This window comes from Hydra vulgaris, chromosome 10 (genome assembly GCF_038396675.1).
Source record: "Hydra vulgaris chromosome 10, alternate assembly HydraT2T_AEP".
Taxonomy (NCBI): Eukaryota; Metazoa; Cnidaria; class Hydrozoa; order Anthoathecata; family Hydridae; genus Hydra; species Hydra vulgaris.
In genome coordinates this window covers 45,317,501-45,330,960 of record NC_088929.1, presented here as the reverse complement: position 1 = coordinate 45,330,960, position 13,460 = coordinate 45,317,501, and the positions used below count along the sequence as shown (strand labels likewise).

General features: G+C 29.2%; 1 protein-coding gene across 5 annotated transcripts in view; it reads right to left on the bottom strand.

Moving 5' to 3' along the window:
- LOC136085996 (adhesion G-protein coupled receptor G4-like) overlaps positions 1–13,460 on the bottom strand; it is a 284,829-nt gene that overhangs the window by 12,463 nt on the left and 258,906 nt on the right. The window lies entirely within an intron of this gene.

Sequence of the window (13,460 nt, the reverse complement as noted above, 5' to 3'; positions counted from 1 at the left end):
TAAACAGAAATTTTGAAGAAAAATTTATACAATAAAAATTTTAACAGTTCAAAACATATAAGAAAAGTTATTTTACATAAAGACTTAATTAAAAAGCAGTTTGAAAACTTCGTATACTTTATTTTATCATTTTAGAAACAGATTTAAGTAAAATGTTTAAAACTCTTAAAATTAAAATTTTAATTTGGTATTTGCCACCTATTTTAATTAATAGTTTGATATTTAAGCTATGTGTGCTGCTAATAATTACATTTGTTGCTCATATTTACATGAGTTGCTTATAACTACAAATGCTACGCTCCTCATAGTTAATTTACTACTCATAATAAAAGTTTTAAGTTAAAAAGAAATTGAAAATTTTTAAGCAGTAAAATAAAAAGATTAATTGCAATTCTATATTTTCATGAGAATGCAAAAATTTGTATGTGTTTTAATAGATACATAAAAAGCATATCAAGTCTTTTTATATATATATATATATAAATATATATATATATATATATATATATATATATATATATATATATATATATATATATATATATATATATATATATACATATATATATGTATATATATACATATATATGAGAGTGGGTGGAAAATTTTTTTTTTCTTAAATTCAGCTGTAATAGTGAAAATATGCTGTCTTATTGGTTCAGTTACAAATCTGTTAAATATTATTCTTTTTTTTTCCAGTGTTTTCCATGCATTGATCCTGAAGTTTGATATAAATGTATAAAAAATTGGTTTGAAGCCATTACAGCGTAAACAATTTAACAAATTTACTCAATGCATATATTACTATATGCATTTATAGGATATAGTAATAAATGCATTAAGTAAATTTGTTATTACTATATGCATATATATATATGAAATAGTAATAAATGCATTTAGTTCATATATATATGCATATAGTAATAATATACATTATTACTATATGCATATATATATGAACTAAATGCATTTATTACTATTTCATTGTTAAATAATATAGAGTTATTGAGCTCACTTTGTTTACAAATAGTTTTATTTTTACTTTTTTATTGGCCCATCCTCACATGCTGGTTCTATTAGCAATCATTAGAAAATTGTGAAAAATTACTAATAATAAATTATGAATAAATGCAAAGCAAACTTCCAGAAGTCAAATTTGAAAATCTGAGTACAGATCAAAAATACTTGCATGAAATAAAAATGGCAGTTATTAGTGGCAAATGCTCTAATGATTTGAGTAATAGATCCCTGGGTAAGATGTCCCATTCCTGTTGGTTAACCAAAGGCAAATAAAATATTACAATTATATATTTCTACATCAAACCCATCAAATGAATTAAAACTATTAGCTGAATATTGTGTTAAAATATATGCTCTAGTATGGTTTCAAATAAAAACAAATCTAACTTGCAATGATGGCTCTAAGAACTAATTAAATGTTCTTGATATCTGTCAGCACAGCTTAAACTAATATTAGATCCCACATTTCAACATAATGGCTATTTTGCTTACCCTGAAAATGTGCTTTTGTCGATGTTGTGTGATGAACACAAAGCAGTAAGGAACTTGCAGCCAGGAGGATACTTAAAGCATAAAATTCGCTTCATACAGTGAAGATTTCTTGTGTGTTTGAAGTGCTGCAAATAAATTTTGATGCCAATAGTTATTTTGAGCTCATTAATTGGCAACAAAATTATTTCGATCCACCAATTCTTAGACACACCACTAATCAGGAAATAAACAAGGTTATTGATTCTCAGGGCTGCTCAAACTTAATTTACTTAAAGCTAACATGCCATTTGCAGGCAGTCGAGCGCTCTGTGAAAATAGTGACGGAAACATCAATGTCCTTATGCGATAAAAAATCATGAGAAAGTTTAATACCAGCGAAACTTGCATCCAGAAACTTTGCCCCGATTTGACAATAAGCAAGATTTTGAGGTCAAAACATAATCAGTTTGATTTTATTTTACAGTATATTAATGTATATTAATACCAAGTTTTAGTACTATGTTTATTGTTTATGCATTCTATATTTTATTTCTTCATTTTCTATTATTATATAATTGTTTCTTAATAAAATATTTACATTTAACCAAATGCTGTTTTTTCAAAAGTTCCCAAACTTTAAATCACATGTGCAGGCGAAAGAAACAACTTTATTTCACTTTTTATAGAAACTTTTAATTGGTTTAGACCTAAGGCAATATAATATCACTATTAGAATATGAGCAAATAGCTTTTGTTTTTTTCCTATATAACAACCCACTCTAATATATATATTTTTTCATTACATACTTTTTAGATGATTGTTAAAATATTTATGGTCAATTTTGAATAATGATTTATTATTTGACAAGTACAGCATGTTCAAAATAGCTTAACTCGACAACTTTATTTAAATACTGATATAATATTGTAAAATACAAAAAATCTAATGTGATAATTGTTAAAGCAGTAATAACATAAAATGTTAAAGAGTGTAAATTTGAAAAAAAATAAAAAAAATAAATAAAAATGTTTCTGATATATTAAATGCCTAATTTTATTGATGATTCTTAAAACCAATAACAACAAAAACATTAGAACTTATCCCAAATTTATGATAATTATGGAAGGATTTAGTAAATGAAAATATAGGAAAAATTTGCAAAGAAAACTTCAATAAAGTAAAGGTTGTTTTAATTATATTTATTTCAAAGGAGAAGAAAAATTAGAACAATGTGGTCAAAATTATGATATATTTATACAAAAAGAATATCATTGGCTTCAACAAAATGCTTTGACCAATAAAAATAGCTACTTTGGTTCTGGATGGCCTGTTAAATAATAGAGTATTTTTGGAGAGCAAAGCAAATAGGAAAAAATCAAAGAACTAGCCACTGAAAATCATGAAGGTATCTTAAGCCTCTGTAAGAAGTCCAAATGCTGCTGATGAAAAAAAAAGCCTTCATTAAGAAAAATAATGTCTAATGTTTTAGAGATCGAAAAGGTTGATGACACTTTGGATAAAAAGTTTCACTTAAATATGCATGTAGAAGCAGCTCTTGCATTAAAAATGAACACTGATATCAGCAATAAACAATATCAAATGGTTAGAAACTCAGCTCTTGTACACAATAAAACAATTTATCCTACCTTGCATCTTGCATTTAGTGGAAAAATTGAAATGCTATACTGAAAATGTAAATTTTTCTGTGATTTCTGCAAAGTGTACTTTTTAAAGCATGCTAGTTCACACTGTTAGTAAAATAATTAAAAGAACTGGCATGCTAGAATGTCGTTAAGATAACAAAATATTTGGAGTTTTATATAAAAAAATTGATTTTGGTGGAGCATCAATCCAAAGCATTTAAAGCCAAAGTATTTAAAGCAGAAATATGAGAAAAGCAACACATTTATAGAAATTAGTTATGATGTAAGCCTTTATAGTGCAGTAGTATCTTTTTAGTACCTTTTTAAGCTTTTATGCCTTCATTTCTTAAAGTAGGAGATGGCAAAATTTTTCACTTTTGTAGACCTCCTCATCTACAATACATATAAGAGAGTTAAATATTAACCAGAGAAGAAGAAACAGATCTAAATAATCAAATAACTTCCTTAAAGACGTTTTGCAGAGTTTTTAATATTGCAGGAAGAACATCACCTATAGTATTGATCTTACAATGTTTGATAATAAATTCGTCAACACATATACAGACACAAAATATATTCAATCCTGAAATGTGTGCAATGCCAAACCCAATAAAATGAACAATACTGATTGGGTAAAAACAAAAACTGAAAATAGGTCAATCTTGGCATACTGAATTTCAGTTTGCATTGTTGAATAAAAGTGTTTTGAGTTAGTTGAGTTAGTTCTTCATTTAAGTTAAAAAAAGTGAAAAATAAATTTAAAAAATTAGAAATTGCAAATGAAAACTTTAGTAACTCTTTAAACGATGATTAAGCCCATCTGTTGACATGCCTAAAGCTTGGTTTGGTAATAGCAATGATGGCAATACTGCAAGAAGAGTATTGAAAAAAATTAACGTTTTCTCTGAAATTACTCAAGTTGATTGTCATATAATTAAAAAATTGCATTAAACTGTCATAACTACACCTTGGCAGGCAGGGCATATGCCTCCTTACATTATGCCTCCATAAACTGCAACATTATGTCTATAAATTGCAACTACATAGTCGCTCTATATCGCATAAACTACTATTTATTAACATAAATTTGCCAGTCAGGATTTATTTGGACACACTGCAGAGTGTAAATAAACAGATAAGAAATTTTAAACTTAAGCACCCCGATAAAATATTGAGGTTAAACACTTTGATGAATCAGATGCATTACCTTCAATTCAGATTTCTTGTGTGTTTGAAATCCAACAGTATCAAGTATATCCTTTGGAAAACATAAGAACAATTGAGAAAAACTGAACTTATTGAAATTATTGTCAAAATACAGTTGTTTTTTTATGTATCAACATCTTTTTAATATCATTTTTATACAAAAATCAAGTAGAGTAATATATCAAAATAACGTGTTTGTCTTAAAGATCTAAAAACTTAAACAATCATTTTTTTATGGGTGTAGTAACTTTACAGAGCACATAAACAAGTATGCCTGCATTGTAAATGTCAAGGCTGCGCATAAGAACTACTTTTTGACTCAAAAGTTATAATTTTAATAAATAACATGCTTGTTTACAATGTATGTCAAATTGAGTTTTGACGATTTTTGATTGATTATTATTATTATCAATTACTTTTGACAATAGACATTTAAGAAAGAAAAAATTTTGTAAACTTCAAAGTTTATTTATGATATTTAGGAAATAATCAAAGAAAAGTATACTAAAAACTTACTATAATATTATTACTAATATATCTAGAAATATCAGTTGAATAGATTTAAAACGATCACAAATATATTTTGTGGTTGTTTTAAATCTATTCAACTAAGAGTAAATCAGAAAGTTGATTGGCATCTTAACAACTATGTCCCAATTGTTGAAATAATTGGTCAAAAAGGAAGGCTTAAAAGGAATCGCTACTTTTAATTCAATTTAATTCTGAGTTTAAAGCTCAGGAATTTTTTAACCATCTTCATAAACAGCATGAAAACTTAAAATTTACTATGGAAAAAGTACAAGTTAATCAAATTGCATTTTTAGATGTCCTTATCATTAATGTGTCTATTTTTTTGAAAACACTGTATGTGTGTATATATATATATATATATATATATATATATATATATATATATATATATATATATATATATATTATATATATATATATATATATATATATATATATATATATATATATATATATATATATCAAATCAATCAAAATTTATTGACAGGCCCAAGGCCCAATATAATAAATATACAATGGGTAAAATAAAGTGGATTAGAATAAAACAAAGACTAACGCACTTGAATATTAACAAAAACCAAGAAAAAAAATCTAAATAAAATAAAGATAAGAAATTAAAGTGTTATAAATATAACTCAGCTCTCCATTTAAACATCAATGGAGACTGCAAGAACCTGTCTGAGTTAACAAAAGCTTTTATGATGAGGTTCTCACTATTCTGCAGCAGTAAGAGTGAGGAGTATTGTTGCTTGCAAATAACAACATTAAGGGAATGGGCACAATGTTTCACAAATAATTCACTTGCACTGTTCCATGGTGGCTTGTTTAATATCAAGCGAAGTGCATTATTATATGCAACACATAGGCGATGGAATGAGTCTTTTCTTCAAAGATACCACAGCTGACATCCATAGATTGGGCTGCAAAAGGCATTAAATAACATAACTTTTGTTTGTATTTGTGTAGAGCTGAACTTTCTACGGATGAGGTTAGCATAGATAGATGCTTTAGCATAGATAGAGCACACGTGTTTTAAAATATCTTTGTCATCCTGCATATTGTTTGAGATCCAGATATTTATAATGACTAGTGTATGTGAGTACCATGCCAGATAATGTGAAACTAGGGCTATTTATAAGGGGTTTATAAATTTCAAAAAACATTATTTGAGACTTAATATTGTTATAAACTATATCATGTTTCACAGCATAACTGGAGCATAAATCAAGTAAGATCTGGAGACCTTTGGCCTAGGGTGCACACAGGACAATATCACCAGCATAAAGAAGATAGTTAACAAGAGAAGGACCCAAGCAACAGCCTACGGTAGTTTTATTGAGTAAAGCACTAAGATCGTTAATATATATATTAAATAGAAGAGGAGACAGTACACCTCCTTGTTGCACTCCATTACTGATATTAAATGTTTTGGATAATATTCCACCCCAAAGGATCTGAGCTGTTTGACCAACATACCAGACAATGAGTAAGCGTAAAGTTACACCAGAGATAACTTTAGATAGTTTCGTAAATAGTGTATCAAAGCGAACTCTATCAAAGGCTTTACTAATGTCAATAAATGCCACATGCATATTTGAGCCATGTGATAGGTAAAAATTTATAATATCTTTTAAAATAAGAACTGGCATAAAAGTGCTATGGTCTTTCTTAAATCCGAATTGCTTTGGAGTCCCAGTGAAACTTTCATTAATGCGTGAGACAAAAATATGTTCCAAAATCTTGGAGAAAATTGTCACCAAAGCAATTGGACAATAATTAGCAGAATCGGAGATGTCACCATTCTTATCTTTAACCACAGGAGAAATAACAGAGTGTAAAGCACCAATAGTCATGTATCCATGGCAATGCATGGAGGAAAAACATAAAGACAAAATATTAAAGTAATTTGGGCTAGCATAGAGATAATGCTCCAACTGAAGTCCAAAATGGTCAGCTGCTTTTCCACAGGACATACAATTTATGATAGATTGGACTTCATAAGGAGTGACAAGATTGGCATCATCTTTAAGAAGATTACAGTGTTTAACTATAAAGTTGTCATTTATATTGCATATTGTCTTGACTGAGTTGAACAGGGTGGAATAGTTATTATATCACATGTGGCATACATTATCAGGACCTGAGGCAGAGTCAATAAAAGGTGGAAGGCTACATTTATCGCTGCAAATAGAAATCACGATAGAACCGAAGCTGGTATAGTTCTTATTTGCTAAACTGTTTGCCAGCTATTCTGCTTTTATAGTATCTTCTTTTTTTTTGCAGAAACTAATGGCATATTTAAATAAGGCTCTTAAATTTTTAAAAAGATTGAAGATTGGGCCAAATTTTGTTTTATTATAGCTACGCCATAAGCAGAATGCATCTTTAGCAGCTTTATGAGCATCTTTTACATAATCTGTCCAACCTGTCATAGGTTCTTTTTTATTTAAACTTGATTTAGAATATTTAAGACACTGAGATGAAGGTTGAGTAAGACGTTCATTCAGAATATTGTACAGGTGGTTAATCTGCTTAACATGCTCATGTGAGTTTCAATGTACATTATTACAGTTAATTACTTTATCATAATGTTCGACAAAGCATTAAAATTTATTTTAGGAGATCTTGTCGAAGTAGGGTGACCAGTATAGGAAGAAGATATATTAATTTTAAACAAGATATCAAACGCTAAAGGTAAATGATCAGATAAAGTAGCTGACTGAATTATTTCGAAGTTATTAACATTGCATAGAGAACTTTGGGAGACAAGGCAGTGATCAATCCAAGAAGAGGTGCCCCATGCCTAACTAAGGTAAAGGAATCATGTGGAAGACATATATCAGCTGTAACAAGATGTTCATCTGTACAAAAATCAACTAGGAGACTACTACATGGAGACCGAAATCTTGGATCACAATTAAAGTCACCAGTAATAATAAATTTACCATTTATATCAGAAATAAGAGCTGAAAGACTACCGAGGTATTCAAGATACTTATCGACATTCTCATATGAATCACAAGGCATATATACATTGATAATTGTGAACTTATCAGAGAAGTTATTTACAAGTTGGATAGCAACAAACCATGAATTATCAGTAGTAACAACTCGAGTTCTGCAGAAGACAGAATCACGACACAGGATAGCAACACCACCAAACGGTCTGCCACGAATAAAACCTGCTGAAGAATCAGTTGGAGACACTCCAAAGCCTAAAAAACCAGGTACAACCTTGTTCAAGAAACTAAGTTCAGTATTGAGTAACCAAATCTCTTGGAGACAGATGATATCATATGTTGCAGACAAGAGTACTAATTCGTGTGTAGAACTTTGTACACCACGACAATTAAAGCTACAAATCCTTACTGGCATTTTCAAAGAAATGACGCACTAGCGCATTTTCTGGCCATTTGCTACAGTCATAGAGCCTGACAGCATCTCCAGCAGAGACATATACTTTAAAGAAAGAGTGATATTTACTTGTGAAAATTTTTAAGCAAGTGGCTTTAGTTTTAAATGTTATGTTGATAAATTCAGCTAATTCTTCGGTAAAGGCAGTTGGCGATAAACAAGAGACAAATGTAGAAGTAGATTTAGAGCAATCATACGAAGAAAATGGTATTTAACATACATAAATTGTTTAGATTTTTTCCAGAACCAAAAAGCACTTTTTGCTTTCGCGAATACTATTTGAGAGGTCTCATAAGATAAGGGATGACCAGATAAAAGAAAATCGTTACCACAGTTATTTGCATGATTAACAAATACATTAGCATCAGTAATTGAGTCTTTTGAATTCGAAATTAGCTCAATTTTGTTAGTTGAATTAGATGAAGAATTAACTTGAGTTTGAGGGTAGGGATTGAAGATGGTTGATTTTACATTAGCAGTAGGGAGGAATGGCCAGGAAGTTGGGTCTGCTTGTCATAAATAGGAAGTTGGGTCGGCTTGTATTTTTTGGTAATGGATTTAACAGGTTTCTCAAGATCAGTGAACAAACTATGTAACCTTTTACTGATCGACTCCATGAATTGATTCGAAAAAGATTTTAGCTCAATAGTCATATTATTAACTAGCTCAGTCAGATACGAAGCAAGGGATGGGGGGGGGGGTATCACATTCAACAGAGTGAGAACTTGTGGAATTTAAATTGCTATTTACATTTATTGGATTACCTGTGGCAAAGAGATTAGGAATGTCAGCCTGCATGTGGTGTATCTGCTGCGATATAGTAGTTACATACATGTAATCAGATCCACAAAGGGAAGGCGTGACAAATCTTTTGCATGGAATTCAGGACATTTTATATCGGTAGCATCGTTAGGAGAAGTTATGTCAAGCATCAGTCTACAGATATCTTGGACATCTTTAAATTTTTTATTGGAGTCTTTATGTTTGGACAAACGCTCGGATTCAGTTATCTTTTTAACAGGACCTATTGACAAAAGAGTTGAAAGTGCTATTTCAATTTCTTCGTCAGTAAAGAAGCGAGAAACGATCTTAATTAAAACTTCAATGGGCAGAGTATCAACTTTGTTGAAGACATAGCATAAGAGCTCATTAACAATCATAAAGTCCTTGCAAGAAACGATCTTAATTAAAACTTCAATGGGCAGAGTATCAACTTTGTTGAAGACATAGCATAAGAGCTCATTAACAATCATAAAGTCCTTGCATAGCGTGGTATCAGTAAGACTATTACAAGCTTTCAAATGTGAATGATTTTTTTGTCTATCAATTCCAGCAAGTTTCTTTACCATTTTAATTAAAAAATATAGAGCAAAATAATCAGAGTAAACAATAAAAGAATTAAAATTTGGCTGCCATTATTGTTATTATTTAAAGCATGGCCAGCATATATATATATATATATATATATATATATATATATGTATATATATATATATATATATATATATATATATATATATATATTATATATATATATATATATATATATATATATATATATATATATATATTTTTATTTATATTTAGATATATATACACAAACACTGCTTTTGAAAAAAACAGCACTAAAATTTGAGTACATTTTCTTTTTTAAAATATCATAAAATCGCATCCTTTTCTTCTGAAGAATTAATTTTTTTGGAACAACAGGAAATTTCTCAACAACTAACATGTCATTAACAAGTTCATATATAGTTAGTCTTGTTAATAATATACTTTTTTCAAAAGAATACAAGAAACATACCAGAAAAGATTGCAAAAAAAAAAATAGGTGCACAAACTTTATATTTGGCTTCCATTCTACTTTCTTGTCAAACCAACTGTTATTTATAATTATTTTATTAGAATATACGCCTGTTCGATAAATTCTCATTAAAAGTTGGATAAAATTATTTATGACGACTAGTTTAGTCACATGCAAAGCTTTTTTAAATAATTTGTTAAGACCAAAACGAAATATACATAAAAATGTGTTGAAAAGCAGTAAGCTAAGCAAAAAAGTAGCAAATAAAAGGTATGAAGGATGGATCAATAATCATTAATAGAGAAACAGCAAGAAAAGTAAAAATTTTAAAAAGTAAAAAACAACAGATGGTTTCCAACGCCATGCAGGGTCAGGAAGGTAAAAAAAACTACTGAATGTAAAAATAGTCTTACATTTTGTCTAGTAAAAGCCAATCGATGTTAAGTTATTGCAAAATTACTGATACATTTAAGAAAAACCATAAAAACATATTTCATCAAAAACAGTTAGAACCATTTTTCTGAAGAAAAAAAATTGGTGTCTATGCAGCTGTTAGAAAACTCATCTTAACAGCCAGAGGTCGGCTCACAAGATTTAGGTGGCGTAAGGAGTGAATTGGGTGATCTTTAGAGAAGTGGAAGCAAGTCTTTAGTGATAAAAGTAACTTTGAAGAAATAAATAGAAAAAGCAAAGTTCTTGTTAAAGGATTTCATTTTGAAAAATGTAGTAACCGCTTTGTTGTACCAAGGTTGCAAAGTGGCAGCCGCAGTGTTGGTATTTGGGGCTTCTTTAATTTTAACAGAGTAGGAGTGTGTACCATTTATACAGGTCAAATCAACCAACATACATATATATAGACGCTAGAGTAGAGTATGGTTCCATCATTGAACATGTTGATTGATCAAAACGAATGGTGATAATTTGAACAAGATTTAACGCCTGCCCACACAGCTAATACAGTGAAGAATTGATAAAAAAAATAAAGTAGAATTAATGCCCTGGCCAGCCTTATCACTAGATTAGAATCCAATGAATCTATTTAGGCTCGGACAGAAAATGAATTAGTGGAGTTGCTAAAACAATACATAAATTGCCTAAAGCAAGAATTAGATACCATTTGGAAAAGAGTTTTAAATGAAATCTGCAACAATCCTGTAAAATAATTGCAAAAAAAATATGCTGCTTGCAAAAAAACTTATAGGAGATATTTTAATATACTAGCTTATAACATAAGTGATATTTTAAATACTAGCTTTGATGTTATTATTGTAGCTTTAAATTTTTATAAACTCCAGTTTTTTATTGATATTTTTTATTATTATTTGATAACTTTTTTTTATACAATTTTATGTTTAAGTTTGCCATCGAATATGCAAGATTTGTCTAAATAAGATTTTTCTTACAAATAAAATAAAATTTGTTCAATATTTTCTTTAGTTTTTACTTTGTGGCAGTTCAAATATGATTTAAGCAACAAAATTTAATTTGAAAAATACTGTATATATTATGATTTTTATTGGGTTTCTCAAGCAAAATTGGGTTAGTACTCAGGAATTTGTCAAACCTTCTTGATAAACAGCATAAAAACTTTACTATTTTTTTTTGAAAGCACTGTATATATTATATCTTTTACTAATATTCATTTTCGGCAAAGAATTGTTTCATCAATTGAATCTTACCTATTGTAAAATTCACCAGACCTCAGAGTGAGACTATTTTAAATTCTGCTATTCCTTCTTCTAATCTCAGTGTTGATGGGTACTATGCATTGATTCACAAAAACTCCAATAGTCACATGCTTGGCTATAGGGTATAAATGCACATTGTAATAGGGTATAAATGCACATTGTAAGATGTAATTTATGATCAAATTGACCAAGCCTTCTCCTGTTAGCCCTCCGCCAATATTCATCTTATTGGTGACTTTAATGCTCATCACACTGAATGGCTTGGCTCTAACGCCACTGACCCTTTTGAGACTACTGCCTATAACTTCTACATTTCTAAATATCTTACTTAGAAATTTAACTTTGTGACTCATTTTCCTGACAAACCTAATCATTTACCTTCACTCCTTGATTTTCGCCTGGTCTCCGATCCTAATTTTTGATCAATTTCTCCTTTTTCTATTTTAGGTAGTTCTGAATATGCAATGATCTCTTTAAATCTTTAACGTCAGAATTCCTTTTCGGATTCACCCTATCATAGAACTAGCTGACAGGGATTTTTTTTGTGACTCTCTTTGTGACAGTTCTTGGGCTAATGCCTTTTCCCTCTCAGCTGAAAAATATGCCTTCTTCCTAATCTCCTGGATTCAGGCAGGAATGGTTGCTTTTATTCATTCTCATTGGTTTTAAGTCAAGCCTTATTCTACTTCATGGTTTTCACCCTCTTATCGAGCTGCTATATTTAATTGTAATCATTTTTTTCATCTTTTCAAAATCTTTTGAAGAAGATGGAAAAAACTCTTTTGAGAAAAAATTTATGTAAAAAGGTGCTGTCAGATGCTAACCTCCATAATTCTTAGCTCAATAAATTTTGTATCTTATCTCAGAAGTAAGTCTCTAAAGACTTTTGAAAAGTCTTTAAAAGGGTTAGTTAACCAAGGTAGGTCCAACACTGCACCTGTCATTCATGGGACTGATTTTATTACCTCTCCCAAGGATTTGCAAGAAAACTTTCTTCAAATTTAATTCTCAACTCTTATGGTCAATCTCTTCCTTCCATTCCAATTAAAAAGGATAACCAATTTTTAGACATTCAAATCACTCCAGCTTCCATTGCTAAAGTCATACCTTGATTAAACTCTTCTACGACTTGTGGTCCAGACAACATTCTTTTCATTTTATATTTACATATTTTCATATCATATTTACAAAATTCTCTGGTGAAATGCCTGACTCCTCCAAGTATTGCTCAATCAGTCTTCATTTTGTTATTAGCATGGTCTTTGAGACTTTAATTAACAAATATTAAATTAATCATTACAATAAAATAAAAACAAAATAAAAAAAAACTTTAAAATTTATTTTAATTTTTTACATTAGTTAATACCACTTATATCAAACATAACTGTCATTTAAACTTTTGTAAAACATAATCTTACCTAAACGTCATTCAAAAGTTAATGTGACTATTTTCTAAAATTAGTTACTTCTTTTATCTTACCACTAACAGAATAATTTAAAAAAGTTAAAAAATGATAAAAATTCGTTCAACATTAAAAATCGTTTACTTCTTACATTAAATCCATTTAGGCGTACATAAATCGCTCTACGCGCAATGCTTTAAGATAAAGTCTGATATATATATTTATATATATATATATATATATATATATATATATATATATATATATATATATATATAT